This window comes from Paramisgurnus dabryanus, chromosome 18, assembly GCF_030506205.2.
Source record: "Paramisgurnus dabryanus chromosome 18, PD_genome_1.1, whole genome shotgun sequence".
NCBI classification, from domain to species: domain Eukaryota; kingdom Metazoa; phylum Chordata; class Actinopteri; order Cypriniformes; family Cobitidae; genus Paramisgurnus; species Paramisgurnus dabryanus.
In genome coordinates, this window is record NC_133354.1 from 27,926,285 (window position 1) to 27,943,498 (window position 17,214).

General features: G+C 36.6%; 1 long non-coding RNA gene across 1 annotated transcript; it reads right to left on the reverse strand.

The window, feature by feature from the left end:
- Positions 1-1,901: 1,901 nt before the first annotated feature.
- On the reverse strand, positions 1,902-5,009 carry LOC135776685 (uncharacterized). Its single transcript, XR_010544166.2, has 3 exons — positions 4,438-5,009; positions 4,111-4,214; positions 1,902-2,063 (listed from the first exon to the last, which is right to left on the reverse strand). It is a non-coding gene; the product is annotated as an uncharacterized lncRNA (long non-coding RNA).
- Between the last annotated feature and the right edge of the window lie 12,205 nt (positions 5,010-17,214).

Genomic DNA, 17,214 nt, shown 5'->3' on the forward strand with positions numbered 1-17,214 from the left:
CAATGTCAAAATGTTCTGGCCGGCTCGCGCGAGGTTGCCCAGGTGAAAAAAAAGTGCACTAAAATACACTTTATTTAAGTACACTTAGTACACTTTTCCACAATATACTAAAAGTGCTCTATTTTCGCACACTAATTTTGAACTTAGTATACTAAAAAGTAGTATTTAGTACTTCTTAAGATGAACTTAATACCATCTTAGTGTACTCAACTGTGCTATTTTGAGACACCATGAAGTTGAACTAAAATGTATTTTTAACATACTAGGTCTGTATTTAAAAAAAATATATTTAATTATAACTTGAAGTACACTTGAACCCACCTTTAAGCATTTTTAAATATACTTTAAAGTATACTAATGGTAAGTTAAAATAATATTCCAAATGTATTCCCAGGTGAAAAAAGTTCACTAAAATACACTATTTAAGTACACTTTCCACAATATACTAAAAGTGCTCTATTTTCGCACACTAATTTTGAACTTAGTATACTAAAAAGTAGTATTTAATACTTCTTAAGATGAACTTAATACCATCTTAGTGTACTCAACTGTGCTATTTTGAGACACCATGAAGTTGAACTAAAATGTATTTTTAACATACTATGTCTGTATTTAAAAAAATATATTTCATTATAACTTAAAGTACACTTGAACCCACTTTTAAGCCTTTTTAAATATACTTTAAAGTATACTAATGGTATGTTAAAATAATATTCCAAATGTATTCCCAGGTGAAACAAGTTCACTAAAATACACTATTTAAGTACACTTTCCACATTATACTAAAAGTGCTCTATTTTCACACACTAATTTTGAACTTAGTATACTAAAAAGTAGTATTAAGTACTTTTTAAGATGAACTTAAAACCATCTTAGTGTACTCAACTGTGCTTTTTTGAGACACCATGAAGTTGAACTAAAATGTAATTTTAACATACTAGGTCTGTATTTAAAAAATATCTTTAATTACAACTTGAACCCACCTTTAAACATTTACGAATCTACTTTAAAATATACTAGTAGTATGTTAAAATAATATACCAAATGTATTCCCAGGTGAAAAAGTTCACTAAAATACACTTTAAGTTCACAACCTTAAGGTACCAAAAGCTCTTTATTTTCGTGCAGTAAATTGTGCTTAATATACTAAAAAGTAGTATTTAGTACTTGTTAAGACAAACTTAAGACAATCTAAGTGTACTCAACTGTGCTATTTTCTAAAATTGTATTCAGTTACAACTTGGAGCACATTTGAACCCACCTTTTAAACATTTATAAATGTAATTTAATAATTTCAGATATAATAATATTACATAAATAATATAGCATACAAAATGAAATAATAATATATTGCCCACACATTTGTATACATAAAATAAATCATTTCTAATGTACTGTATGTGACATTTGAATTACAGTCAAGTTTACTATTAGAATGTTATACATGTACTATTTTACCTGCATGTTTGCCACCAAAACATGTTTTAACTCATTCTAAAATGATACCTATTCTGTATTCATACATACGAACCGGTTTCTTCCATCATTATCAACTAATAAAATGTCAAAGAAACAACTAAGTATGTACTCACTGCTATTGAAATGATTTTACAATATAAAACAAAGATCAATGAAATGCAATGAGCTACTTTTATCAAATTGTGGAACATTAATACATCAATATGAAAAGTACACTATGAATATGCAACCATTGAATAATTATATAATCATAATGATGTAATTCTCTAAACAAAAAGTTACTGGACAAATGCAGAAGTGCATTTGAACTTACTCGAGATAAACCTACAAATGGCTGAACCAAAACACAGAGCAGTTTAAATGTCACGTTTAAGTGGAGGGTCACTTCTTCTTGCCATTCAGACACTGAAGACTTAAATCACAAGGTCTGTGAAAAGGAAACAGAATATATACAAAATTAACCAATAATTAATGAACATATGCATTAGAATTTTGTTAACTTCTCAGTTTACCTTTCAAAGCTTTGACTGTGTCCTCATCAAGCTTGACATGAGTGTCCGTTTGATCCGTCGCTACATGGCACTCTACAAGTTACATTGAACAAAAGGTTATAGGAGGCTTAACTCACTGACACTGATATAATGCAACCTGTGTGTATTACAGGATATTCTTTACTTTGATAATTGTGTTTTATTTTAACCAAGGGCATTTTCCATTGACATGTCTATTGTGGTCTTGCTTACAAGAAAAGTTCACCTCTGTTTAAGGAGATTTAAGGAAATCAGAAGTCATGCCAATGGACTCTATGCACGCTTAACTTCCACATTTGACTCAAGGCTGCTCTTAAGTTTCCGATGCAGGAGATTTAAAGCAGAGTGACAGCAGAATCGCTAAAATTACTTGTTTGCTGGATTTACCCAAATTTACAACCTATGATGTGTGAAGAATTGTCCAGATGTGCAAACTGAGAAAGGTTGCAAGTTTTATGTGTTGTTTTATCTCTGTAATCATTAAGATATATTCAGCTAGCCTGTACTAGCAGTGCTTACATTGTGCTGTTTTTTACAATTCGTCCAGCAGGCTAATCACGTTAGTAATATATTATTGTCTTTGTAATGTTGTCTAAAAGTGTCCGGTCCAACATCCTATAGGAAAATTCAACTGCAGTACAGGGCTCAAAATTAACTTTTTTTTTGTAGCACTGGTGCTCACAACTTTAAAGAGTTAGGAGCACCAGCAAAAATGTAGGCGCATCCATCCAAAAATTAAAAAGCACCACAACTACAATGTATATGTTAATAGATTTATTTTATTAAAATAAAATGCAACCACCAGGCTTTACATATCCTATGGCCAGCTTTTAAAATTTGGTCTTTTATTTTATTTTTTTTACTGCATAGATTCCTAAATTAATACCCAACTGCTTTTGAAATAGTATAGCAATAATAATTTACCAATTACAGATTACAGGTAAAATGATTAAGATTACAATAGAAAATCTAGCAAACACGTAAAACACTGATTAATTGGGACATTTACAAAAGTGACCTTAATATAGAAGGCTTAATATAGAAGGCTAATATTGGTATTGATAACTGCATTACCAGGATGCTATTACTACTAAATATGTTTTAAAAATATATATTTTTTTATAAAAACATACCATCAACATTGTCGTGTTCCACATCAACATGGACCACAAGGATGTTTGTCGGATGTCCATTCACCAGCGCATGCGCACATACACTATCAAACACTCTTTGATAGACAAGTCGGTGTCTCCATCAATAATGAACACATTTGTCATGACACTATTTGTGTTTTTGGCACTTTCGCCATGTTTAAGCAAGGTCTGGCGCTTAAAATGTTTTGATTCCGCCACCAACGCCGTTTTACAGGATTTACAGTAAACACATTAAGTTACATCGAGCCATTTTCATAGCGGAGACACTCGAAATCTATAAGCCACTCTCTCTGAAAGGTTTAACGTCAAGTCTTATTTTCCGGTGGTGGAGTCGCATTTGAATCCGGATCGTCTGATTAATTACAGTAGTAACATTGGCTGTAGTCGGCTTGTTCTCGTCATGCTCGCGGTGCATCTCATTTTCGCGCTTCACGTACCAACGTAGCACGGCAACAAGGAATGACTGACGCTCATATTAGCCAATCTGCGGTCTTCATTAAACGTAAGAACTTAATGGTGAAATTTGATTGGTTATGTAACGTTGGAGAGAACACTGAACCTGGGACAGCAGCACGCAGCATCACAATCTAAATCAAGTCGCACCACAACAAAATGGGCAGTCGCAGAAATGCTCCCAAATATATTTTAAGATCGCACAGATTAAATTTCGGTCGCATATGCGACCAAAATATTCGCAATTTCGAGCCCTGCCAGTAGCCACCGTTCAACCTGAAGAGGGCAGCACTCAGACGTTTTTACAACATATATTGTAGTATTGAAACACTTTATATCCAAATGTCAAAAAACTTACAGTAATAAAGCATCATTCTTACAGATCATTAACTAAAAAAGTTGGTTTAGGGTTTAGTTACTCTTTAAACATTAGCATTAGAAAAACGTAAAAGTTATCTAAATGTTATACAAATACTGTAGAACTAAAAACTTACCACCAAGAATAAGTATTTTTACGGGCTGTATCTTCATCTGTTCATCTCTACTTCGACTTATTAGATATTCTCGGCTCTGATTGGTCAATTTGAATGCCGCTGTGCTAAAAAAAGACAGGCTGTTATGATTTCTGAAATACAACAAGAGAAATGAAATGCCTAACTTTACTCACAAAAAAAAAATGTAACTTTATGTTCTAAAAGCCACACAACATACACGCTTTAAGAAGCTGGGTTAAAATTAAGACATACTGTAATACTAAAAGTTCTACTTATTTAATAGTTCACTAAAAATAAAAAGCAAAAATCTGTCATCACTTAACTTACCCTCATGTTCTCTCATTCATCTTCAAACAAAAACCGATGTACTTTAATGAAATCCAAGAAACGTATATTTCCCCTCGATGTCAGATCCACTTGATAACCTACTTAAAAACTGCTCACATTTCAAAAAGTTAATCGCAACAGCAATAAAAAACATCGCCGAAGTAATCCATGTGAATCGCGTTGTTTCAGCCAAGTCCTCTGATGATCACTATATATAATTTAACAGTTTTAGTTTCAACTTTTAATCCACATTTACCAACGATCACGCACGTTGTGTATCGAACAACTGAATCAGGAAGCCAATGTGACGTACTGAATCCCAAGAACCAATGAGGTTTAGTCAGGTCCGTCACGTGTGTTGTTTGAATATAAACACTAACAAATTTATGTGGACTAACTTTGTGAAATCAATATATAATGCAAGTTCAATGATATGATGTTGAAATTGCAATGTTAGCCTATTAAAATGAATGTACATGTTTAAAAAAATATATGTTTTTTTCTAAATACACTAAAACCTCTGTAAAAGTATGCTTGTGTTTAACATACTTTTTTTTTAAATGTGTAATTAAACATATATTTTTTCCCAGCGTACCTCTAGTGCTCTTTTTAGAAATACGTTAAATGTATGCTTGAGTTTAGCAGACTTATAAAAAGTGTAAATAAAAATATATTTATTACCAGTGTACCTCTAGTGCACTTTTTAGAAATACATTAAAAGTATGCTTGAGTTTAGCATACTTTTTTAAAGTGTAATTAAAGATATAATTATTACCAGCGTACCTCTAGTGTACTTTTTAGAAATACATTAAAAGTATGCTTGAGTTTAGCATACTTGTAAAAAGTGTAATTAAAAATATATTTATTACCAGTGTACCTCTAGTGCACTTTTTAGAAATACATTAAAAGTATGCTTGAGTTTAGCATACTTGTAAAAAGTGTAATTAAAAATATATTTATTACCAGTGTACCTCTAGTGCACTTTTTAGAAATACATTAAAAGTATGCTTGAGTTTAGCATACTTTTTAAAAGTGTAATTAAAGATATAATTATTACCAGCGTACCTCTAGTATACTTTTTAGAAATACATTAAAAGTATGCTTGAGTTTAGCATACGTATAAAAAGTGTAATTAAACATATATTTATTACCAGTGTACCTCTAGTGCACTTTTTAGAAATACATTAAAAGTATGCTTGAGTTTAGCATACTTATAAAAAGTGTAATTAAAGATATAATTATTACCAGCTTACATCTAGTGCACTTTTTAGAAATACATTAAAAGTATGCTTGAGTTTAGCATACTTTTAAAAAGTGTAATTAAGCATATATTTATTACCAACGTACTTGTAGTACACTTTTTTGAAATACATTTACAAGCTATTTAACATATTTTTAATACACTTTAAATAAGCACGTTGGGAATACAAATGTACTAAAAACATATTACTTAAATTTTAAGTATATTTTTAATACATTAAATACAACTTTTTTTTCACCTGGGTGCTTCACTATTTTATTTACAACGTGTTTACTGAATTAGGGAAAAGTTCCCTTCCACGTTTGGGAGAAGAGTGAGGAAGGCTGGGAGATATTGTTGATATGCACATCAACGTTTGAAAAACGTCACCATGGTGAACTGAGTTTTCAGAAGGCTTAATAAAGTTTGACTTTATCTGACATTCCCTTAAGCACAGCTCCATCTAGTGGATGCATAACGCAAACCCAGTCAAACGTTTGACTGCAGTATCTTTTATTCTATGCGCCTTATAACCTGGTGCGCCCTATATATTAAAAAAATTCTAAAATAGGCCATTCATTGAAGGTGCGCCTTATAATCCAGTGCGCCTTATAGTGCGGAAAATATGGTAATTGTAAAGTTTTGTAAGTTCACAGAAAGGAAAAAAAACTATTTTCAAAGTCTACCATTCAAAAGCATTGCAAGGTCAAACAATATGACTTTAGAATATGGTTTTAAAGAGAAAAATATATATATATTTTACAGCCAAAAGTGATGTTATAATATTACAAAAGTAGGCTTTGCAGGGTTCATTACTTTGTAGTCCTAATTTTAAATAGCTGTTGATGTGTTTCTGCAACAGGAATAAATATTTTAAAGGAATTAAAAACTGCAAGAAACACACTATGTGTTATTAAAACTGGTTGGTTAAAATTAGCCTAATAATGGTAGAGATCTATAAAAGAAAATAGAAACCCCACATCTTGTTTTACTGAACAGCATTGATTTGTTTGCTTTTTGGCTAACCAGAACCTACCCAGATCTCAGCCGACTAACTCAAGATCAAACTCAAGCTAGGACTCAACCAAAAAAGGTACCTTTTGCTTTTGGCTGGCTAGACTCATACCACAATTCCCCCAGAAGCTGTTTCACACAAGGGTGTGAACAAAAGAGACCCCGAATTAAGTCATAAATGCCAAATGTAAGCCAGATTTGTGCCAGAACGTTTGCTATCTGGGCTGGGGAAATTCATGTCAAACAGCTGCACCACCAACACTGGCGCCCCTCAGGGATGTGTTCTCTCCCCTCTGCTCTTCTCCCTGTACACCAAATACTGCACCTCTAAAGACCCCCCTGTCAAGCTCCTGAAGTTTGCAGATGACACTACAGTCATCGGCCTCATCCAGGACGGTGATGAGTCTGCTTACAGACAAGAGGTTGAACAGCTGGCTGTCTGGTGCAGTCTTAACAACCTGGAGCTGAACACACTCAAAACAGTGGAGATGATCGTGGACTTTAGGAGAAACCCCACTGCACTTTCCCCACTCACCATCATAAACAGCACTGTGACTGCAGTGGATTCATTCAGATACCTGGGAACCACCATCTCTCAGGACCTGAAGTGGGACAATCACATTGACTCCATTGTGAAAAAGGCCCAACAAAGGTTGTACTTCCTTCACCAGCTGAGGAAGTTTAACCTGCCACAGGAGCTGCTGAAACAGTTCAACTCAGCTGTCATTGAGTCTGTACTGTGCTCAGCAACAAAATCAGACATCAGAAGACTACAGAGAACTGTTCGGACTGCCGAAAGGTTTATTGATGCCCCCCTGCCCACCCTTCAAGAACTGTATACATCCAGAGTGAAGAAAAGGGCTCATAAAATCACTCTGGATCCCTCACATCCAAGTCACCCCATTTTTGAACTTTTGCCATCTGGCCGGCGCCTCAGAGCCGCAAATACCAGAACAGTAAGGCACAAAAACAGTTTCTTCCCCCGGGCAATCTACCTCATGAACAGTAAAATGTTCCCCACTCATGCTTATGGGAAAAAAAGTGCAATATCCTTATATTTATTTGTTACCCCTCCATTCTAGTACATCCCTGCACCTTATTCAATCCTATTCCATTGTCATTTATAGCACAATTATTTATACCCCTATTTATTTGTCTGTGTGTTGGTGTCTCTGTGTATTGGAAGCTTATGTCACTAAAACAAATTCCTTGTATGCGCAAGCATACTTGGCAATAAAGCTCTTTCTGATTCAGATTTCTGATTCTGAATGAGTTGTATGCTTTTTGCTTTTGTAAGCAGCAAATGTTCCATACACGTTTGTCTGAATCACAATCAATGAAGACACATTTTCTTTTTCATTTTGTTTTTACTGTAAAGCGCTTTGAGAAGTAACATTGAAAGGCGCTATATAAAATAAAGATTATTATTATTATTATTATTATTACATTGTACAGTTTGTGTAAAAAAATCATTTTCATTAGTAAACCTACTGGATGCGCAATTTGCACATGAGAATACCAGTTCATCATTCCTTGCTCGATTTTCAGTGTGGTGGTCCGCAGAGATAGGGGACTCGAGTCATATGACTTAACTCGAGTCAGACCTAAGTCGCAAATTTGAGACTTGCTTGACAAATATTAAAAAAAGACTCGACTTGACTTTGACTTGACATTCATGACTCGAGACTTGACTCAGACTTGAGTTAAATGACTTTTTTTTTTTAAATCTTTTTTTGAATGCACGCAAGAGCGTAATCTAACCACGTGACCCAGCAGGCAAGCAGAGGGAGAGCGCACAATATATCCGATACAACCAGCACCACATCGAATTTCATTCAACACTACAAATCACAAAAAACACTGTAAGTAACAAAGTCTGTTTCATTGTTTTCAGCTAACGCCTTAGCCATGTTAGAAGTTGATAAAAATAATCCAATAATCCAAGGCACTCAAATGTTATTGAGAAAAAAATGTATGTATTCTACCGGTAGGTATGATAAACTGGTAGAAATGTGTCAACCAGCAGAGATTTTGGACTATAGTCTCTATCGAGATTAAGCGCCTACGTCACTTGCTGTGTGCATGCGTGGTCACGAAAACTTAACATTTGTTCACATATTTAAGCACCGCACGCTGTTTCTGTGAGAGAGGAGCGTGCAAGTCGCGCATCCGCTGCTCATTAAGCTCGTGAGTATTTTTTGCCGCTTATTGGCCCTATATACACATATGCATCAAAATTCCCACCTTTGCAAGTATCCTCATAAATATGGCCATTTAGGTCTTAAGAGAAAGTAAACCGCTAAAAGAGAAAACGCATGTGTAACAGTAGCTGTGTCCCAATTCAAGGGCTGCGACCTTCTAAGCATTAGACCTTGAAAGGTGAGCCTCAGAAGTTCGCGAAGAGATAACTGAAATGAGACTGTCTAACCTTCGGAGGACCCATAATTGGATAGCAGGATACAGCGGAGACGTTTCTGACTTATTAAAATAAATATGGAATCAGAAAAATATCAATTTATTTAAAAAAATATATGACACTTTGATGTAGATTTAACTATTCAACAGTATATCAAATTAATCAACCTTAGAAATATACACAACATAAACAGAATAATATTAACATAAAACATAACTTATAATACTAAAACAGTGACAAGAAAAAAAAAATTTCTGATAAATTCACACTTTTATTTAATAAAGGTTTTTATTGCTTATTTTAGAATATTCAGCCATTATACAGTTGTTGCAGGCGCACACCTTTTAATAATTTTTTGTTGCAAATAAAACCCTCATAGTCCATAACTACTGTGGATTTAACTTTGTTTAATATATACATTTAGTTAAATCACCAAACATCTGTATGACTTGTCAGTGGCTTGCTTGACTCAAGCTACGACTTGACTTGAATTGCTTGACATAAAGCAGTGACTTGACTTGACTCGACTCTCACAAAAAATGACTCAGACTTGCTTGAGACTTGAAGGTTAAGACTTGAGACTTACTTGTGACTTGCACATGTGTGACTTACTCCCATCTCTGGTGGTCCGTTGTAAAATGTGAACGAAGTGCACTCAAAGTCTTGAATGAACAGGGACAAACAGAAAACAGACATGGCCGTGAATGGTGTCGTCCTAAACGGTCATGATCTAATCTCTAATGTTTTAAGAGATCTCCTTTTGTCTGAGCTTCTTTTCAACATAACTTTCACTGCCACTTCATTTAATGCTAAAAAAATAAACAAACAAAACAAAGGATGATGTGAAAACTTATTTCTATATGGTGTTCTGATTATCTAAATTACTCTCATTTTTATATATTATAACAATACCTTGGTGTTTTATACAACACATCCTCACTTCCAACTCGTAACATATCGTCAATACTATATGTGTCAGGAAACGGACTCAGAGTCAAGTGCAAGTTAAATAGTTTATTTAGAAAAAATAGAAAACAGGAGAGCAAAGTCACTGGTAGATCCACACACGGCGTACACCCGTTGACTCACTCCGATGGAAACACTACTGTGGGAATGAATCACTCCCACAGTAGGGGAGAGTGAGTCGGCGCTACACAATAATCCAGTACAGATCCAAAGGAAGAGAGAGCCACCCACGCGCTCCGTCGAGAACGCCAGCACCGTCACCACACGCAACAGAGGGATGAAACACGCCGCCCTGAAGGTGGATGACAGGCGGAGATGGAAGTCCAAGTTCTCAGACAGGTAATCCACTGTGTAATCCAGATGTAGAAGGACCACCCGGAAACCACTGGTCACCGCCTAAAAACGAAGCGAACCAGCGGTTCCGAGAAACAACAGTCGTTAGAGTCAATATAATCCACAAGGTAAAATGGGTGAACTCCACTCACGGGTGATGATGCAAACCGGAGAGAGGGAGACAGCTGGTATACCGCCTAGAAACGAAGCGAACCAGCTGTATCGAGAGACAAACAAAGTCAGTATAATCCAATGCTCCACAAGCGAGCGGTCCGGGTGAAGACGCGTCCCCGAACGCCGAAACCAAACCTGGGGTAACAAAGGAGAAGACAGAGAGCGACTGACAAGACAAGGCAGGGCAGCAGGACTGTGATAAAACAATGAGCGCGCAACAAAGGACAGGACTACGTGCAATATAAAGGGAAAGGTAAACGAGACACCACCGGTGAACAATCTACTGAAACAAGGGGGCGGAGTTAGTGAACACACGAGGAACCGGCACCACAGGTAAACAACACACACACACAGATCACACAGCCATCGATCACCCAGCAGTCATGACAATATGCACAGGGTACCCGTTTAGCGTTATTTTTCGACGTGCAGGGTAGTCCAATGGATTTCATTGGAGCCCTTTGCGTCAACGCTATACACACAGGGTACTCCTTTAGTATAAATATTTGTAACAATATATGTTATTTGCCAGGGGTCAGGGCTAGGCAATAAGTCAATCCCTTTTGATATTTGACTTAGCACTTTGTATAAGTGCGGCAGTACAGCCAGCGAATGATAACATTTAGCGGTGAGTTTAACAACGGCTTGCAGCAGGAAAGAAAGCATTCGATGGTTGGTTAACGCTAAATTGAAAAACTGAAAAGTAATTAGAGTAAATTAACAGTAAAAATCAATGCATATGGCCAATGTAGAATATATGTTTTTTTGTTCAAATAGGTAATATAAACGGTTTTGCTAAACATCAATTAGCACCGTTTCGGTGAGGAAATGCGTTGATGAGAAATGCCTGTTGGGTAATGTAGTTCTTCGAAAACTAGCTGTCCCTTAATCATATATTTTTTTCTCAACCAATCAGTCAAAACTATCGAACCATTCTAAGCTTTACTTTCAAAACGAAATCCCCCTTTTGGCGCTTTTCCATTGCATAGTACCCCACGGTTTAGTTTAGTTTGGGTCGGGTCAGCTCACCTCACTTTGGCGTGGTTTGCTTTTCCATTGAGTTTTTTGTGTCGCTTCCGAGTGGAAGGTGTTTAGATTTGTCGTGTATATGCGCCGCCCTATATTGCCGTGACATCATCGTAAACGCGACTCATACAAACACAAACCAAGCGCGACTCGTACAAACACAAACGACGAGCAATGGAGCATATCGAAGGAATGTTTTTCTTTATTCTCGGGATGTGGATGTTTTTTACTTCAACACAACGAAGTTTGTTTCAAAGGAGGCTGATGGCAGCAAAAGAAAATACAGCCAAGAAGTACAAGAAAGTTTTTGAACTTGTACAAAAAAACACACAGTACAACAGAAGGTGTGCTCAACGGCGCGCAAAGGTAAGCTAATTTCGAATTTGTTTATGGTCGTAATCAGAGTGATACTGTTACAAAACATGTATTAAACTTATTTGCCAATATTACACATTAAAATACGTATCTTGTGTAGCCTGACGTTGTCATACTCAATTCTAGTCAGAATTTGAGTCTGATACCGCTCCATTGAGCTATAATTATGAGGCGTGTCTCAACCGAAAAATGCCTCTGCACTCAATTGGATAGACCTACGACCAATCAGAGCAACGGGGTGTGAGACGTATGTTGAAATGACGTATTTGCAGCTTGACCGAACTGCTAGTTATTTCGTTACAATGACACACACTACCAGTCTGAGTTCGCAAACGTACATCAACACCTACTATGTTTACAACATTTCATTTATATCACATTAAGTCATACAGTAAGACTATTTCTTACCATTTGTACATTAGTTGAACTTCATCCACGACGATACCCATTACGTTTGCTTGAAAAATATCCGAGCCTAGCATGTCCCTCCACGATTCCGGGCTTCCGAAAAGAAGCTGGCAATATATCCATCTCGTCGTGCACACCGAGTTGCATCGCCGTGATACCCATTTCAGTTGCTTCTTTAACTTGATCCTTCATAAGTGCGACAACTTTTGCCGAATCCCGTAGGAAGGACGGCAAAAACATCAACAAATGCCTTGCTCGCGTTTCTCTGTTCTTCTTTTAAAATCAATGCTCTGTCGATATCTTTTAGAACAGACTCAATGTCAGAATCCACACATCTGATTTCTACCGCGGCAGCCATTTCGTTGTAAACAGATTGAACAAATGCGCTCTTTGGTGATGTGGTTGATACGTTACTGTTGATCATCTGTCCATCATCGTATAAAGCCCGCCCTCACAATTTGATTTGTCGGCCAGTTTTGGAACTCGCATAGTAGCTCCTCAACGGTGAAACCCCAGACCGATCTTCCCGTTTCTCAAAATGTTGTGGGCGGGGCTAAGATTGGCTGGCACCCAGGCTATATCTTGTGTATTACAGATCTCTGATTTTTTGCAAAGACGACGCCTCAGGCCATCTGTTTGGGCATTTGACTGAGCTTCTGAGTGGTGGGATGTGATTGTTCCAGGTTTCACAAACAGTCAGTGGCTGGAGAATTTCAGAATGTCTGAAGAAACGTTTGTCTACTTGTGCAACAAACTGCGTCCAGCGATAAGTAGAAATGACACAAACTTCCGCGTGTGTGTATCTCCAAGGAAGAGAATAGCCATCGCACTGTGGAAGCTGGGAACGGGCTCCGAGTACAGAAGTGTTGGACATCTTTTTGGAGTAAGCATAACAACAGTTTATCGATGCGTTCAAGAGTTCTGTGCTGCAGCAGAGGCGTTGTTGGTACCAGAACAAATTCGTCTACCAGACCAGGAAAAGTTTAAAGAAATGGCTGCTTACATTGAGAACAGATGGGGTCTCCCACAGTGTATTGGTGCTATAGATGGATCACACATATCCATCATAGCACCAGAAGAGTATCACTGTGACTTTTTCAACCGTAAAGGCTGGCACTCCATTATCCTTCAAGGTCTTGTGGATGGTAAAGGACTTTCCTGGAATGTTTTCACAGGACTGCCTGGAAGCATGCATGATGCTCGAGTTTTGAGATTGTCCACGCTGTGGGAGTTGGCAAGTCAGGGAAACCTCATGCCAGCTTACACGAGAACCATTGGTGGTGTGAATGTAGGCTATTACATCCTAGGTGACTCTGCCTATCCCTTACAGAACTGGCTCCTAAAACCATTTACTGACACTGGACGGCTAACTGTGGAACAGCAGGTGTACAATATGAAAATCTGCAGAGCTCGTGTGGTGGTTGAAAATGCTTTTGGTAGATTAAAGGGAAGGTGGCGCTGTCTCATGAAAATAAATGACTGTGCAGTCAACCTTGTAAAATCTATGGTGCTGACTTGTTGTGCTTTACATAACCTGTGAAATAAACCCATATAGAAATAAAACAATGTAATGGTAAAAATAGGCAACAAACAATTAGTGCTAAAATGTATGCCATAGAAAGCTTGTCCTTAAATGTAAAAACAAGTGAGTGAAAACAAGAACAAATCTTGTATGTAACAGTTACATTTGAAATGTAAACATCAAGCTGTATTGTGCAAATGTTTGGAGAACAAATATACATTCGGCATATAGAAATAAAACAATTTAATGGTAAAAATGTGCAACAAAGAATTAGTGCTAAAATGTATGCCCTAGAAAGCTTGTCCTTAAATGTAAAAACAAGTGAGTGAAAACAAGAACAAATCTTGTATGTAACAGTTGTATTTATAATGTAAACATCAAACTGTATTGTGCAATTATTTGGAGAACAAATATACATTTGGCATATAGATAAAAAGCAATTCAATGGTAAAAATGGGCACCAAACAATTAGTGCTAAAATGTATGCCCTAGAAAGCTTGTCCTTAAATGTAAAAACAAGTGAGTGAAAACAAGAACAAATCTTGTATGTAACAGTTACATTTGAAATGTAAACATCAAACTGTATTGTGCAAATGTTTGGAGAACAAATATACATTCGGCATATAGAAAAAAAACAATTTAATGGTAAAAAAGTGCAACAAAGAATTAGTGCTAAAATGTATGCCCTAGAAAGCTTGTCCTTAAATGTAAAAACAAGTGAGTGAAAACAAGAACAAATCTTGTACGTAACAGTTACATTTGAAATGTAAACATCAAACTGTATTGTGCAAATGTTTGGACAACAAATATAGTTAAGGCATATAGAAATACTAAAATTTAAAGGTAAAAATGGGCAACCAACAGTTAGTGCTAAAATATATGCCCCACAAAACTTGTCCTTAAATGTAAAAACAAGTGAGTGAAAACAAGAACAAATCTTGTATGTAACAGTTGCATTTGAAATTTTAACATCAAACTGTATTGTGCAAATGTTTGGACAACAAATATAGGTAAGGCATATATAAATACCAAAATTTAAAGGGAAAAATGGGCAACCAACAATTAGTGCTAAAATGTATGCCCTAGAAAGCTTGTCCTTAAATGTAAAAACAAGTGAATGAAAAAAAAAAGGTTTTAAAAAAGAAGGCTCATATGTTTCCTTTTTAAAACATGTCCTTATTTAAAAAAAAAAAAAGTGAAACCACAAAAATATTGGCATCATTCACAGAAAGTTATCCTATTAATAAAAAACTTAAATAGAATACGGCTTCAAACTTTGAAAAGCCAAAAATTTTTTAAAGAGTTTGTTTTTACGTAGAGTTTTGTTCTCTACGACCAGTCATTGCCTGTACAAGCATCCCCATAATACCAAGGAAAGCCTTAATAAAGGATGCCGTTTGACTAAGCTCCTCCCTCCTCAAGGCTGTCTCCTCTTCTCTTGCTTGCTGGGCATCATCAAGTGCCACCTGCAATTGTTCACGGTTTAGTTCTTGCTGCCTTATATCAGCAGCCTGCATCTCTCTTAAAACAGAGAGATGATCCTGATGGTGATTGCCTCGTTTCCTCTTTCCTGTAACACAACAAAGAAATCGTAGAACTTAGTTGGATGCTACTTTACCAAACAACATGTATGCCCTACTTTTTACAGAAAACAAAAAGCAAAATATTACATTAATTAAGGTTATATACGGAAACATCAGAAAAGTATGTACAGCGTGATATACAGCATCTTGTAGGCTTGAATATATGATTAGTATACGTGAGTATATTGCACACCTGTGACAACAGGCACCGGGGTCATAATGTTGCTGCCGGAGGTTGATGGTGTCGGCGATCGTGCTGGTGTCTGCCGTCGTGCTGGTGTCTGCGGTGCCAGGTCAATCTGTGACAATGATGCATCATTTTGAGAAAAAAATAGATGATGCATCAATCATAGACAATGAATCTGAAACAAAAAAAGTAGGTTAATAAAGATTGTTATGCAGAAAGCAAACTAGCAACAACTCATCAACATTATTGACCATATACAATAGTTCTACTGCTAACGTTAGCTGTTACCTATTGTGACTATTGTACTGCCATAAGTTATTGTTGTATTAAATAACCATGTTTTTTGTGTGTATTGATTACTATAAGCAAGACCATGGTTTTACCACAGTAACCATGGTTTAAATAGATTTTGGGAAACCACGCCTATTTTATGGTAAACATGGTTTTACTACAGTAACCATGGTTTTACTACAGTATGTTTTTTGGTTTTAACTGTAGTAAAAGTTTCATTTCGTAAAGGTGGTGACTTGAATAAGAATACATAGGCATACACGCAAAAAAATTACTTTTGTATTGTGAAACTTTTACGGGTGAGAAGTTATACAGTTCACAAAAACCCTTAACCTCGCTTCCCATAAACAATAGCGCTACTGCTAACGTTAGCTGTTTGCTAGTTACTACCTTGCGTTATTCTTTGTAATGCAATAAGCTATTGTTATCGGCATGATGATTTAAGTACAACTGCATACGCTTAGAGTTAAAAAAAGTATTATTACAAAACATAGCTAAACTTTAAAGGGTGATATACAAGTTGAAACAACGTACCATCCTCCAGCGTGTTTTCGGCTGTGTCGAGGGCACCTTCTCTCCCATTGCTCGCCGGTCTACTTCCATAGATACCATCCATCAAGTCAAACCACTTCCAGACTCTTCTATTTACCCAACTCCTGCCATTGTGGTCCTTTATTGCTCAGTAGTCGCTTTTCATCTTCTTCAACTTTTCCCTACATTGTTTGTAAGTGCGATTATAGCCCTGTGCGGCCATGAGCGGCGCGACTTCCTGAAAAACTTTTTCATTCCGCACAGACCAATCGAGCTCTCGCTGGATCCGCTCCTCTGCAATCAGCGAGAGGAAAGTCTGCACCTCCTCATTTGACCACGAAATAGCAATTTTCTTTTTGTTTATTCTAGTGTTTAAATCACATACACTGTGCGGTAGCTGGTAGCAACTATTTTCAAATCTAGCGGGTTTGGTGTTTTGTGTCGCGAATCCAATGACGCTGGTAGTGACGCGTGTGGTGACGATTCTCGTTAGACCAATCAGTGATCTACTGTGTTTTCGCGTCACGTTTTGGTATCAGCTCGGGTTGCTTGGAACCCCACCCGAGGTGGTACGAAAAAAGTACTGGGTACTACGAAGTGATCCCAATGGAAAAGCTCCCAAAAGTAAGCTGACCCGACCCAAACTAAACCAAACCGTGGGGTACTATGCAATGGAAAAGCTCCATTTGTCAAGCAGAGATTTATATTTAT